The following is a 15,641-nucleotide window of genomic DNA, read 5'->3' as shown; positions in this document are numbered from 1 at the left end:
TGTCTACACCATCACTGGCGGCTCCGGTCAGCAGGAGGCAACGGTTCCGTCAGATGGTGACAGACTACATACTTGACAAAGGCCATCTGGCCGAAACGTTGTAACTTTCTGTGATGGCAGAATAAAGACTTTTTTTGATACCTATCACCTGGAATGGATGCTGCTCCTTCTTTTTTCTTTGGTGACAGACTACATGTCTTGCCCTCTTGCTGTACTCCCAGACGGCTCTTCCCTTTTCAAATTTTGGGTCTCTAAGCTGGATACATGGCCAGAGCTAAGCCAGTATGCATTGGAGGTGCTGGCTTGCCCTGCGGCTAGTGCATTATCGGAACGCGTCTTTAGTGCAGCAGGTGGTGTACTAACAGACCGTCGCTTGCGACTATCCTCCGATAACGTTGACCGGCTTACTTTCCTGAAAATGAACAAGGCCTGGATCTCGCAGGAATTTGCCACTCCTCTTCCTGATTAAATATATTGGGTGACTGTCTACACTATCCAGGCCACCTGTTGTGTTCATATTTCTACACCCTGAACTGTAATTCCTGGGCTCCAACACCGCCAGTTGAGGCTCGGAAGTGCCGCCTGCACAGTCAAAACATACGACCCAGTGTTATTGGGTTTCAGTAACGTCAGCTGATCCCCAGCTGTGTAGCCGGCAATGTGTCCTGCAACCGCCACGCTGACACAACAACTTAAATGTAAGGGAACCTGTCCCCCCCAAGGCGTTTGTTACTGAAAGAGACACCTTGTGCAGCAGTAATGCTGCACAAGGAAAATGTAGCTCTTTTACTTTTGCTCCTTGCACATGCAGAACTTAACACTTATTCTAAAATGTGTCCACTGATACCGTGAGACCGTCTCGGAGGTGTGACTTTCCTTCGTAATGGGATGCAGCAAAGCCGTCATTCCTACCCCCTTGTTGCCGTGCGCCGCCTCCTCAGCGTTGTTTGAATCTGTCCCGGAGCCTGCGCTGTTATGTTATCCCTTGGCCATGCACACTTAGCGCTGCCCGTCTTCTGACATTATTTGGTGTCAGGCTGGCTGCGCCCGTGCGGCCGCGCTGGCCAAGGCGGCGCACGGCACCAAGGGGGTAGGAATGACGGCTTTGCTGTGTCCCATTACGAAGGAAAGTCCCACCTCCGGGACGGTCTCACAGTATCAGGGGACACATTTTATAAGTGTTTAGTTCTGTGTTTGCAAGGAGCATAATTAAAAGAGCCACCTTTTCCTTTTGCATCCTTAGTGCTGCACAAGATGGCTCTTTCAGCTACAAAAGCCTTGGGGGGGGTTAAAGGTTCCCTTTTGACTTGCTGCAATCTGGCTTCGGCCCACACTGTGTTCCTCTGCTCCTCCTGCTGTCCCTGGGCTCCAACACCGCTAGTTGTTGTCCGGAAGTGCTGTCCGCACAGTCTCACCAGTCCCTCCTCTGTTCTTGGGGTTCAGTAACGTCAGCTGTTCCCCAGCTGTGTGTGTGGCAATCCCTCCTATCTCCTCCACCTCCTCCTCCTGCTGTCCCTGGGCTCCAACACCGCTAGTTGTTGTCCGGAAGTGCTGTCCGCACAGAGCCAAACACCTCGCCAATGTGTTAGTGGGGTTCAGTAATGCCTGCTGCTCCCCTGCTGTGTATACGGCAACGTGTCATGCGACCGCCACGCAGGCACAACAACTTAAATTTAAGGGAACCTGCCCCCCCCAGGCATTTGTTACTGAAAGAGCCACCTTGTGCAGCAGTAATGATGCAAAAGGAAAAAGTGCCTCTTTTCGTGATGCTCCTTGCACACGCTGAACCTAACACTTATGAAATGTGTCCCCTCACACCGTTAAACCGTCCGGTCGGAGGGACTTTCCTTTGTCATGTGACGCAGCACAGCCTTCATTCTTACCCCCTTGGCGATGTGCGCCGCCTCCTCAGCGTTGTTTGAATCTGTCCCGGAGCCTGCGCTGTTATGTTAGCCCTTGGCCATGCACACATTTTGCGCTGCCCGTCTTCTGACATCATTTGGTGTCAGGCTGGCTGCGCCTGTGCGGCCGCGCTGGACGAGATCCCGCCTCGTAGTGTCTTCTGATTTAATCCCACTGCAGGCCTGTGATCCATGGACATGCGCAGTGCATATCTTAACCTCCGCCTCTCACTCATCTCCCTCCGCCTTCTTCAGACTGTGCACCGTCAGCTGATCCCTAATACCATGCCACGGCCATGACGCCGCACAGTCTGAAGAAGCTGGAAGGAGGAGAGTGAGAGGCGAGGATATGCACTGCGCATGCCCATGGATCCCAGGCCCGCAGTGGGATTACATTGGACGACACTGCGAGGTGGGATCTTGGCCAGCGCGGCCGCACAGGTGCAGCCAGCCTGACACCAAATGATGTCAGAAGACGGGCAGCGCAAAATGTGTGCATGGCCAAGGGCTAACATAACAGCGCAGGCTCCGGGACAGATTCAAACAACGCTGAGGAGGCGGCACACATCGCCAAGGGGGTAAGAATGACAGCTGTGCTGTGTCACATGACAAAGGAAAGTCCCTCCGACCGGACGGTTTAACGGTGTGAGGGGACACATTTCATAAGTGTCAAGTTCAGCGTTTGCAAGGACCATAATTAAAAGAGCTAAGTTTACCTTTTTCAGCATTAGTGCTGTACAAGATGGCTCTTTCAGCTACAAACGCCTGGGGGGGTTAAAGGTTCCCTTTCAACTTGCTCCAGTGCAGGCTTTGGCCTACACTCTGCTCCTCCTGCTGACCCTGGGCTCTAACACCGCCAGTTGGTGCCCGGTGCACAGAGAAAAACACCAGCCAATGTGTCAGTGGGGTTCAGCAATGCCAGCTGTTCCCCCGCTGTGTAGCCGGCATCGTGTCCTGCAACAGCCACGCAGACACAAAGCTGCCTCCAGTGCAGGCTTCGGCCTACACTGCTCCCTCTGCTCCTCCTGCTGACCCCGGGCTCTAACACCACCAGTTGGTGCCCCGAAGTGCTGGCTGCACAGAGAAAAACATCCGCCAATGTGTCAGTGGGGTTCAGCAACGCCAGCTGTTCCCCTGCTGTGTAGCCGGCATCGTGTCCTGCAACAGCCACGCAGACACAAGAACTGAAATTGAAGGGAACCTGTCCCCCCTCCCCCAGGTGTTTGTATGTTTTACAGCCACCTTGTACAGCAGTAATGCTGCATGTGTGCAAGGTGGCTCATAAACTTATTCTCCTTGCACACGTGGAACAGAACACGTCTAAAATGTGTCCCCTGAGACCATTAAAACGTCCCTCAGGTGTGACTTTTCTTTGTAATGACACGCAGCGACCCCCTTGGTAGCGCAGCCCTTCTTCTGACATCATTGTTTGGCTGGCTGTGCCTCTGCGGCTGCCCTGCCCGACACAACGCCCCTCGGTGTCTTATTTATTTTGACTGCGAGGGTGTGATTGACGGGCATGAGCAGTGCATATCTTCGCCAGGCTGTCACTCATCTCCTTCCGCCTTCTTCAGACTGTGCGGCTTCATGGCCGTGGCATGTGATAAGGGATCAGCTGATGCCGCACAGTCTGAAGCAGGTGTAAGGACCCGAGCGAGAGGCGAACATATGTACTGCGCCAGGCCATGAATCCCAGCCCCGCAGTGTGAATAAATGAGAAGACACTTCGGGGCTGAGATTCATGGGCATCGCAAACCGCTCCGGCCGACATTAAATGATGTCAGGAGACGGACAGCGCATGGCCAAGGGTTAACGCAACACCGGAGACTCCTGTCCAGCAAAATGCGATGCTCAGGAGGCCGCGCAAAGCACCAAGGTGGCATTTTTGCCAGCTGTGCTGCGTCTCATTACGAAGGGAACTCCCGCCTCCAAGACAGTTTGACTGTATAAGGGCCTAAATGTTATACGTAATTCTTTCAGCGTGTGCAAGGAGCAAAATTAAAAGAGCAACCTTTGACTTGTGCAGCATTACTGCTGCCCAAGGTGTGGCTCTTGTAGTTTGTAACCCCTGAGGGGGGTTAAAGGTTACCTTTAAAATTGGTTCAATTAGGCTTCGGCCTACACTCTGCTCCTCCCGCAGAGCCTGGGCTCTAACACCGCCAGTTGGTTCCCGGAAGTGCTGGCTGCACAGAGCAAAACACCCGCCACTCTGTCAGTGGGGTTCAGCACCACCAGCTGTTCCCCTGCTGTGTAGCCAGCAACGTGTCCTGCAAAAGCCACGCAGACACAAAGCTGCCGCCAGTGCAGGCTTCGGCCTACACTCTGCTCCCTCTGCTCCTCCTGCTGACCCTGGGCTCTAACAATGCCAGTTGGTGCCCGGAAGTGCTGGCTGCACAGAGAAAACGACTCGCCACTGTGTCAGTGGGGTTCAGCAACGCCAGCTGTTCCCCTGCTGTGTAGCCAGCAACGTGTCCTGCAAATTCCATGCAGACACAACAGACCTACAAATGCCTCCAGTGCAGGCTTCGGCCTACACTCTGTTCCCCCTGCTGACCCTTTGCTCCAACACCGATAGTTGGGGCTCTAGCAAGACAAGCTTGAATAGGTCCCCATCCTGGTTCCAGCACCGTCAGCTGGTTCCGGGCAGAGCCTTTGGCTTAGGTGCCTCCATCTGGGTATCCGAGTTCCACCAATGTCAGGTGGTCCTTGGTAGTGCTTTCAGGCACAGGTACCTCCTTCTTAGTAACCGGGTTCCAGTAACGTCAGCTGGTCCTCGGTAGTTCCATTGGCTCTTGGACCTTCGGCTACCCATCCCGGTTCCAGTACCGTCAGCTGGTTCTCGGCAGTGTCTTTTGCTCTTGTACCTTCTGCTCCCCATCCTGGTTCCAGTACCATCAGCTGGTTCCGGGCAGAGCCTTTGGCTTAGGTGCCTCCCTCTGGGTATCCGAGTTCCACCAACGTCAGGTGGTCCTTGGTAGTGCTTTCAAGCATGGGTACCTCCTGCTTAGTAACCGGGTTCCAGTAACGTCAGCTGGTCCTCGGTAGTTCCATTGGCTCTTGGACCTTCGGGTAGCCATCCGAGTTCCAGTTCCATCAGCTGTTTCTCGGCATTTTCTCAGCCTTCTTGTACCTTCTGCTACATTTCCAAGTTCAAGACCATAAAGACGATGACCCGGAAGACCACCCCTAAGATGACGATGACACCAGAGACGACAACCACTGAGATGACGACGACCCTGGAGACGAAGACCCTGAAGACCAACTTGATGACAACGACCTCGGAGACGACGACCCTGGAGACGACGACGACCTGGAAGACCGAGAAGCTGAAGAACAAGAGGCTGCAGAACAAAGAGCAGAAGAACATTAAGCATAAGACTAAATATCAGAGCAAAAGATATTATCTAAATTATAAGCGGAAGAAGACTAAGCAGTGTATGGGGGTGAGTCCGTTCCTCCTCGTGGTGCCCCTGGATAAAGCCTGATGCTGCAGGCCAAACTGAACACAGACAAATGTAACTCTTTTGTGACAGGCAGAACGGAAGGTGTAATCTTCAAACTTTTATAGATAACAACTACGGGAATGCCTGTCACAAATAAGAATATGATGAAGAAGTTGAATATGAAGAATAATAATAGTTAAATAAAAAGAATATGAACAATGTAAAAAAAATAATAATAAGTAGAAGATGAAGAAGAAGATGAATAACGTGAAGAAGACGTTGATGTCAAAGATGCTGATGATGATGAAGAACAAAGTGTGGGAGAAGTAAAAAAAAAAAAAAAGGTGAAGGGCGTGGAAGTAGTGAAACATCAGTATCTGACAAAATATAAAAAAAATCTTAACATAGTCTATATCTTTGTAACTCCGAACGTCTTAAAAAAAAGAAAAATCCTGCTATTCTATTTGATTGGGCTAAACCTCTATGCCTTTCATGTCTCCGCCACCTCCCCCAATACATCCTACATTATTCTTAGCTGTTTTCCTTCATGTAGAATGAACCTACAAGGAAAGAAAGGGTTTATTTTAATTCCGATATTTTCATCCCATTGACTTGCATTGGTATCGGGTATCGGAATCGGCGAGATCCGATACTTTGCCGGTATCGGCCGATACTTTCCGATACCGATACTTTCCGTTATCGGAAGGTATCGCTCAACACTAATCGTGAATTAAATTGTGGACTTTAGAAAATTTAGAGGGAGACTACAATATTTGCTGTATTGAAAGGGTTATGAAACAGAAAATAATTCATGGGAGCCAGAGGGAAAAAATCTATGCACCCAGGCTTACAAGAGCTTTTTATCTGAGACAACTAGAGAAGCCAGTGCCTGGGATGTCCAGAAGCCATCCTGGATGGAGGGGAGTACTATCTGGATTCAAACCCAGCAGCTCCTGTGCACCAGTCAGCAGCTCTTCCCTCTGAGCTCTTTAGCTCACTGGACAGTTCCGAACGAATCCAAATACTTGTATCTATGTTGTTGCTTATGGTCTCCACTCTCACTTATTATTATTATTATTATTATTTATTTATATAGCACCATTAATTCCATGGTGCTGTACATGAGAAGGGGTTACATCAAAATACAAATATCACTTACAGTAAACAAAACTAACAATGACAGACTGGTACAGAGGGAAGAGGACCCTGCCCTTGCGGGCTTGCATTCTACAGGATTATGGGAAAGGAGACAGTAGGTCGAGGGTTGCAGTAGCTCCAATGGTGTTGAGGTGGCCGTGTGGTCTTTATAGGCTGTAAGCTTCCTTGAAGAGGTGGGTTTTCAGGTTTCTTTTGAAGGATCCAAAAGTAGTGCATAACCGGATGTGTTGGGGCACTGAATTCCAGAGGATGGGTGATATTCGGGAGAAGTCTTGGAGGCGATTGAGTGAGGAGCGAATAAGCGTGGAGGAGAGAAGGAGGTCTTGGGAGGACCGGAGATTACATGAGGGAAGACATTGCGAGATTAGTGTGGAAATATACGGAGGAGAAAGGTGTTGGATGGCTTTGTAGGTCAGTGTTAGCAATTTAAACTGGATACGCTGGGAAATTGGGAGCCAGTGAAGGGATTTGCAAAGAGGTGAAGCAGGAGTGTAGCGAGGAGAGAGATTAGTTAGTCGGGCAGCAGAGTTAAGGATGGACTTGAGGGGTGCGAGAGTGTTAGAAGGTAGGCCACAGAGGAGTATGTTGCAATAGTCAAGGCGGGAGATGATTAGGGCATACACGAGCATTTTGGTAGAGTGTGGGTTGAGGAAAGGATGGATTCTGGAAATATTTTTGAGCTGGAGGCGACAGGAGGTGGCGAGAGCTTGGATGTGCGGTTCAAAGGACAGGGCAGAGTCAAGGGTTTTTCCGAGGCAGCAGATTTTGGGGACAGGGGAAAGTGTGATTTAATTTATTTTGATAGATAGATCAGGTAGGGAAGATATGCGTGATGGAGGAAAGATAATGAGTTCAGATTTGTCCACATTGAGCTTGTGGAAGAGAGAGGAGAAGAAGGAGGATATGGCTGATAGACACTCTGGGATTCTGGAGAGCAGAGAGGTGACATCTGGGCCAGAGAGGTAGATCTGAGTGTCATCGGCATATAGATGGTACTGGAAGCCTTAGGACCTTATGAGTTGTCCCAGGCCGAGTGTATAGATTGAGAGAAGTAAGGGTCCTAGGACAGAGCCTTGGGGGACTCCAACAGAGAGGGGGCAAGATGAAGAGGTAGTATGGGAGTAGGAAACGCTAAATGTGCGGTTGGCAAGGTATGAAGAGATCCAAGATAGGGCAAGGTCTTTGACCCCAAAGAAAGAGAGGATCTGTAGTAGGAGGCAGTGGTTAACTGTGTCGAAGGCAGATGACAGGTCTAGGAGGAGGAGTATAGAGAATTGTCTGTTAGGTTTGGATGTAAGTAAGTCGTTAGTAATTTTGGTCAGGGCAGTCTCAGCGGAATGGTAGGGACAGAAGCCAGGTTGTAAGTTGTCAAAGAGAAAGTTAGATGCAAAGTGAGAGGAAAGTTCAGCATGGGCGTACTGCTCAAGGAGTTTGGAAGCAAATGGAAACAAATATTTGGGGCGATAGCTGGACATACCACTTGGGTCAAGGGATGTCTTTTTGAGGATATCAAATTCAAAAGATCACTGCACTCGTATAGTTTTCAAATACATAATTTCAAAAGTTTATTAAATTTGTGTCAGAGAGAAAAAGGTTCTTGGCGAATTTGACGTTTCGGCTAACCCGTAGCCTTGTTCACAAAAATCGCTGTAACAAGTGAAAGATAAAACAATGTCACTCACAGGTAAGTATATACATATTTACAATTTGTACACAAAAGAAAGAAATCTATGTCACGGTGATGCAATCGCCGATAGTTGGGCATATCATATAGGGATTATCGACTAGGAATCACATATTTTCCAAGACATATGAACAACTCGACGATCGAGAGGGGGAGTTTGAGAGAGGGAGTTCATGTTGGATCTGGAGAAAACACTTATGGAGGAAGAACATACCCTGTTAGAACTGTATTGCATACAAAGAGAGGACTCTTTACATTTGGTGAGTCAAATAAAACGATGAAGAGGCATAACCTGGAAGGAACAATATAGCATAAGGAGGCAGCAGAGTTATACGGTACATAGCAGAGGGGGGGGGGGCCTGCGCCCAACCCATAATGTAATATTGACAGTAATTCCCTCCTTAGATGTTGGTTATTCTTATCTCCACCCCAAACAGAGTAGTACAACATAGATATACTGACCTAGCAGGAGTGCTAGCGAACATAAGCCCATACACAAAAACCGTATCAGCGGCTGGACCGAGACTTGTGGCTGCAATATATACATGTAAGAACAATGAGGTCCAATAGTGTAGATAGATAGAGCTGTGGGGTATATGAAGCTATTGGAATACCTGTCCCGTGGATGTAGTCAATACTTGATGTCAGCCTGTATCCGTTCAGTATTTTTTGCAGTGTCCCAGATATAGTGTGATGGTATAGTGCTATGTGTGAGAAAAGAGAAGGGGGAAAGAGTTATATAAGGGACCATGTCTCCTATATGGAAATGGTATGGAGGACACGTTATAATGCCTGTTAAAGATCTAATTCAGTACCTGTGTCACCAATCGCTGCAGGGGGCCACAAAAGTGCTGGCCACTGGTTACAGTGGTGTCTCCTCACTATAATGGGAAATGTTGCCTGTAGGTTCCGGATTAATGTACCTGTATAGAAGGGATGATGGTATGAGCTATATAGTTCCCAGGGTTGGTGGTATACTTATCAGATCACTGTGCTGTGGCCTCACGTCCTGGTCCTGTGTGTAGGTAGGGGGCAAGCGTTGGTGGCGTAGTGGAGGAAGCCGACCAGTGAGTGACATTGTTTTATCTTTCACTTGTTACAGCGATTTTTGTGAACAAGGCTACGGGTTAGCCGAAACGTCAAATTCGCCAAGAACCTTTTTCTCTCTGACACAAATTTAATAAACTTTTGAAATTATGCATTTGAAAACTATACGAGTGCAGTGATCTTTTGAATTTGATGACTTGGGGGACTCAACATCCCGTTCACTAGCACCGTGAACTTCATTGATTGTGTGCTAGCTTTTCCATTACTTTCCATGGTTCTTTTTGAGGATAGGTGTGATTGTGGCAAGTTTGAAGGCAGAGGGGAAGGTACCAGAAGTTAGTGAAAGGTTAAAGAGATGGGATAGGGATGGGATTAGTGTGGTGGTGAGGTTGGGGAGGAGGTGGGATGGGATGGGGTCAAGTGCACAAGTGGTGAGGTGTGATTTGGAGAGAAGATAAACAAGCTCCCCTTTAGAGATTTTGGAGAGTGAAGTTATGGGGTTTGGGCATTGGTCTCTCATACAAAGGGGTTGTGGTGGTTGGAAAACAAAGACTTGCCTTGTTTGGTCTATCTTATTTTATTATCTTATTAAGGAGATAACACCAGTAGGAGTCGTGCCGTAAGATCGAGGCAACATCCTACTGAGGCACGTAGCCGGTGGCCGGAACGCCGAGGAAGTATTGGGCTCCAAGCATTGCTTCAAACCAACGGCAGGACAGTTAATTATAGATTGGCTGTCTCACCTAAATCACCTAAGCAGACATAGGGGGCAACTGTGGGAGAGGGGCGTCACTAGGATCCTGGAAGAACTCCAGGCCTACCCGTCATACGGGTGCGTCCTAGCCATATCACCTAGGGGACGGAGAAGAACATCAGAACAGATAAAAGTTGGGAGAAAGAACATCAGAAACAGACACAACAGTTGTGAGGACTATCCCGTGGTGCTCAGCAGGGAAGTACTACAACATACAGGTGCTAGAAGGTAGGTACAGATTTCCACCTGCAAAGGGAACTCTGGAGGTGCCATCAGACCGGCCGGTATCAGCCAGCCCTGTTAACAGTACTCTGGATTGAGGATCCTGAAGCCTTCAGTAAAGAGGTAAAGAGACTGCAACCCTGTGTCCTCGTTATTCACCGCGATCTACACCATCACTCCTTTCATTGGACGCCCCTTAGCAGGGTCACGGACCGGGTCTAGCCACCGTGACAACCCCAGAACTGAGAGAGAGAGGCCCGGTACCGAGTACCCCACGGCCCTGCATCTGGGGTCGCTCCAAACTTGGCGTCATGAACAGGATCTACTTAAGCCTGAAGAATCAGGTCATGTGTGCCTTGGAACTGTGTCTGAATTGTGCTTGAGCTGTGACTTATTGCAAAGACTGTGTATTGCCGCTTCCCGCCAAAACCGCCGCCATTATAGCGCCAAGGGGAGCACAGGAGATGAAGAAGGGCATGGATTTGTGGGCGTGGATGAACTGAAGAGCACAAATAACAATGGCCGCCCAGTCTAAATATTTCTGTCCCGTGAGGACGTGTCCGTCAGCAGCCGAGATCTGCCTCCTGATCCTCAATGGGGGGCGGAGACAAAGTAAGTGAAACCGCCCACGAAGGAGAGAGCGGGAAAAGGACAAAGAAGAAGTCAGCCACGTGGAGGATGCCATGGCCAGCCACCCAGAGCCGGAGCGTAGGGTCGGAGCAGAGGACTCCCCCAGTTACCCGGAGGGGCACCGTAACCAGGCCTCCACCGCTGATGCTGAATTCCTGCAGGCCAGAGTGGACAAGCTCAGCGACCAACTCCGGCGGATGCAGCCGAGCACTGAGGCCTGGTGGAAGAAGACCTTCATCGGGAGCCTCACCAGATGCCTGTTGGCAGCCTCGCCTGGTCTGGAGCAGGAAAGGAGTTCCAGCGCCCTGAAGCCAGAAAGCAGGGTCCTGCCGGAAAGCGAGATGTTGCCAACAGAGATGACAACGCTGCAGCACAAGGCCCTGCAACCAGCGTTCCAGACCCTAGCGGGGACGGAGCAGCCGGCACCGGAGGGACCGCATTTGAAGCAGGTATGAAGGACGACCCTGTCCTGATGACCTAATCAAGAAACGTGTGCACTGCCTTTCAACTTATGGTGCTCAGGTAGGTTCCAACACCATGACAATATATAATAAAACCTGGCACTCAACTTTTTTTAACTGGAAATATATTTATTATCAGCAACAAAACGTTTCGGTCCCGGACTGGACCTTCATCAGTTACTGAAAGTGCAAATCAAACAATATACAAAAATTGAAATAATATACAAAATGCAAAAAGTAAACAAACAAATTGAAATAAACAAAGTATATACAGAGCTGGACATCCAGTATATAAAGGATATGGCAAAATAGTTATTAAGATAGTACAAAAAAACGTTCAGAACCGTCCAATATTGGCACAATGCTACCTCGGGTGGTGAATGGCTTATATATTGAAAGTGAGAGGATAGTCACATACCGTGCTATGAAGGATATTTGGGAGAGACGTGCTCATATGAGCAGATGATAGTTAGTTATCTGAAAATGGAGGTTAAAATATATAAGTGATAGGCCAAGAGGTGTGATGATGAAGAAGGAGCAGGACATACCCATAAGGATGCAGATTGTTAACCTGTGTAGAGATGTACGGGCAAAAAACCTCCTGGGTATAAAGTGCAGAGTAGGTTAAGTAACAGACATCGGTATATGTGACCGGTCAGTGTGTGGGGTTACCTTACCGTATAGAGGTGGCGTGGCTGACGCGGTGTCCACCGCTAGTCTGACGCCATTAACGCTGGAAATTCGCTATATATACATGCTGCCCAGGAGCGCCTGTGTACCGCTAACCGGAAGTGGGCGTGTCCGGCGCGCAGTGATGTCAGCTGGGGCCAGGAACGACATAACCAGCATGGTGGTGCGTTCCAGGGAGCTGCGCTTGCGTGTCACACTAAAATGCTTGCCTAGTAGGAGGAGGAACGACGTAACCAGCATGGTGGTGCGTTCCAAAATGCAGCGCTTGCGTGTCACACTAAGGGGTGTGCCCAATAGGAGGATGTGCTCCCTTTACCAGAACGGTGATATGCCTAGGGTGGTAGCATATCGCCAGGAATAGTGCATGTGCCTGGTCCTAAATAAGTATATATGCTGGGTGGCACGTTAGAGCAATGAACTATGTGGAGGCATGCACTGGATGGACAGTGGTTGGTTAAAGATGTATATACATGTAAACTCACACATATATATACACATACGCATGTATATATCTACATATATATACACACACATGCTATGGTGGAACCCAATGGATGAAAAAAAATACAGGGAGGCAACAATACATTCATTACGCTGAACCAGTGCAGGTGGATAGAGGGTGAGCCGTCAGGTTATAGTGAGTGCCAAGTAGGAGGATTCTGGATCCAGAGGTCAATACAGGCGATTCTAAAACAACAGAAAAGGGGAATAATTAGCACATACAAGGCAAAAGAGGCAAAACAGATAGATATTAAGATCGCATACAGTAGTTGCCCAATGATTTAAATAAAAGCCAGTAAGTCATAATCCCTGTTTAACCCTTTTGGTGATAGGGTTTCCAGGGTATGTATCCAGAACGCTTCCCTTTTTTTAGGAGCGCAATCCTATCACCTCCTCGTCATTGTGGGGGGGTTGAATCAATAACCTGGTATTTCAACTGTGAAATGGTGTGACCGTGGGTGGAAAAATGATGAGGTACTGGCAATAATAGATTATTGCAGCGAATAGTAGATTTATGTTTGGATATTCTATCTCGCACAGGTTGAGTGGTTTCCCCAACGTATAACAAGCCGCATGGGCATTTGACGAGGTAGATGACAAACGACGATTCGCATGTGTAGTAGTTTTTAATCTGGAAGCTTTTGCCTGTGTGTGGATGTTGGAAAGTGCTACCCTTTTGTACATTTCCACATTGGGCACAATGTAGACATGGGAATGTCCCCATTTTGGGATGTGACAGGAATCTTGATTTTTTTGTCGTCTGTGAGGGACCGAAATCCGCCCTAACCAGGGTGTCCCTGAGATTCTGTGGTCTCTTAAAACATGGAAGGAAAGGGAGTTTGAACTCCGGAACCGTGGGATATGCTGTGGAGAGTAAGGGCCAATGTCTTCGGATGTGTTTGTGGAGAATGGAGGTGAATGGGTGGTAAACGTGTACAAAGGGGACTCGTTTACCCTGATCCTCACTCCGGATACGGGGAGGAGGGTTTTGTTGTTGTCTTAAGACTCGTTCGGGGTAGCCACGTCGGTTGAACTTGGCGGTCATGTCCTGTAAGCGTTTGTCCCGTAACTCCTGGTCAGAGACAATGCGGCGTACGCGTTGGTATTGTGATCTGGGGATACAGCGTTTGACTGCTGGTGGATGAAAACTATCGTAATGCAAAATGCTATTACGATCGGTGGGTTTAATATGGAGGTCCGTGGTTAAGTGACCCTCCTCGTCCTTCAGAACAACCGTATCTAGAAAACTTACGGAACAGGTGTCATGGGTTATGGTAAACCTTATACCCGGCCATGCTCCATTCAAAAACATGAAGAACGATTCCAGGGATTCCAACGTGCCCCCCCCACAAGCAAAATATGTCATCTATATAACGTGTCCAATAGAGGACGTTGGAGATGAATAAAGGATGTTTATATATGATGGACTCTTCGAAGTGTGCCATATAGGCATTAGCATACGGGGGCGCAACGTTGGAACCCATGGCGGTCCCGCGTATCTGGAGAAAAAACTGATCCTGAAAGAGAAAATGGTTATTAAACAGAATCAAGGAAAGAAGATCCACACATAAATTTATCTGATTGGAATCCAGGCCGACAGATGTCAATAGGTGGTGGACTGAGTTAATACCCTCTATATGGGGAATCGAGGTGTACAAGTCCTTCACATCCATAGTAATTAGGATGGTCTGAGGTGGTATAGTACCCATAGATTGAATTTTATTCAAAAATGCCCCTGTGTCCAGAAGAAAGGATGGGGTGTTCCGAATAATGGGCGTGAGGACCTTCTCTAAAAAGATTGATAGAGGGGACAAAATGGATTCAGTGGATGTCACTATCGGTCTACCCGGGGGATTCTGTAAATTTTTGTGGATCTTGGGTAGAATGTAAAAAACCGGTATAACCGGATTTCTTTTGGTCAAGAATTCAACGGTTTTAGAGTCAAGAATCCCTAATGCGGAATATTTTTGTAATGTGGCCTGTATCTTGATTTGAATATCACCCGTGGGATTCCTACTAAGTTTAGTATATACCGACTCATCCTGTAACTGACGTGCAACTTCTGACAAGTACATGGTTTTATCCATGACCACCAAGGCGCCCCCTTTGTCAGCTGGCTTGATTACCAAATTGCTATCCTCCCGGAGGGATCTGAGGGCCTGTGTTTCAACAATGGACAGATTGGGAGGGAAGAATAGTTTGTTTGTTTACTTTTTGCATTTTGTATATTATTTCAATTTTTGTATATTGTTTGATTTGCACTTTCAGTAACTGATGAAGGTCCAGTCCGGGACCGAAACGTTTTGTTGCTGATAATAAATATATTTCCAGTTAAAAAAAGTTGAGTGCCAGGTTTTATTATATATTGTCATGGTGTTGGAACCTACCTGAGCACCATAAGTTGAAAGGCAGTGCACACGTTTCTTGATTAAGTTATATCTCCTCTACGTGTTTGCACGCCATAGATGGCTACGCCCGCAGATACGTTTTCTTATAACACGGAAGAATCTTCCAATATTTTGGCACAATCGACCTTTTCATGTGACTTTCTAAAAAGTCCACCACACGAGACACGTGATCGGGATCTAGAAAAGGCACTCCGGCACCAGGTCAGCATTGAGCTCCATTGCGCCACCCTATCTGAGTATCTAAGGGTTAAGCGCATTCCCAGGGGGCTGAGGGTGGCACTACGTCCCACACTATTTCACGATAACTCCGACTATTGTTCTAAGTATATACAAATTCTAAACAAATGTTCCTTTGACCTGATGACCCTTACGGTGGAGTTCCTACACAAGAAGATCGAGGCCAACGCAGCAGAGATCAGAAACATCAAAGCACAACTAACTTCAGCAGGTACATCCGAGGAGCTCAGCGCACTCAAAGCACAGATCCAGGTCCGAATTGAACAACACAAGAGAGACACAGAAAATCGTAAAAGAAGCAAGTTCTCCAGAAACACCATCGATTACGAACAGAACCAAATCTATCGATGGCACGACAACTTCTCTACAAGACGTCCACCCACACGGAATCCAAGATCTTCAACAGACTTCTCGACCTCGGGATCCGATGTAGAACGGGACGCACCTTCCTCCAGCCAGGCTCCTTTTTTAGGACAAAAGCGCCGGTTCCCACAAAGAAAACGAG

Source organism: Ranitomeya variabilis, chromosome 1, assembly GCF_051348905.1.
Source record: "Ranitomeya variabilis isolate aRanVar5 chromosome 1, aRanVar5.hap1, whole genome shotgun sequence".
NCBI classification, from domain to species: domain Eukaryota; kingdom Metazoa; phylum Chordata; class Amphibia; order Anura; family Dendrobatidae; genus Ranitomeya; species Ranitomeya variabilis.
The sequence above is the reverse complement of the archived record's forward strand: the minus strand, read 5'-3'. Positions refer to the sequence as shown.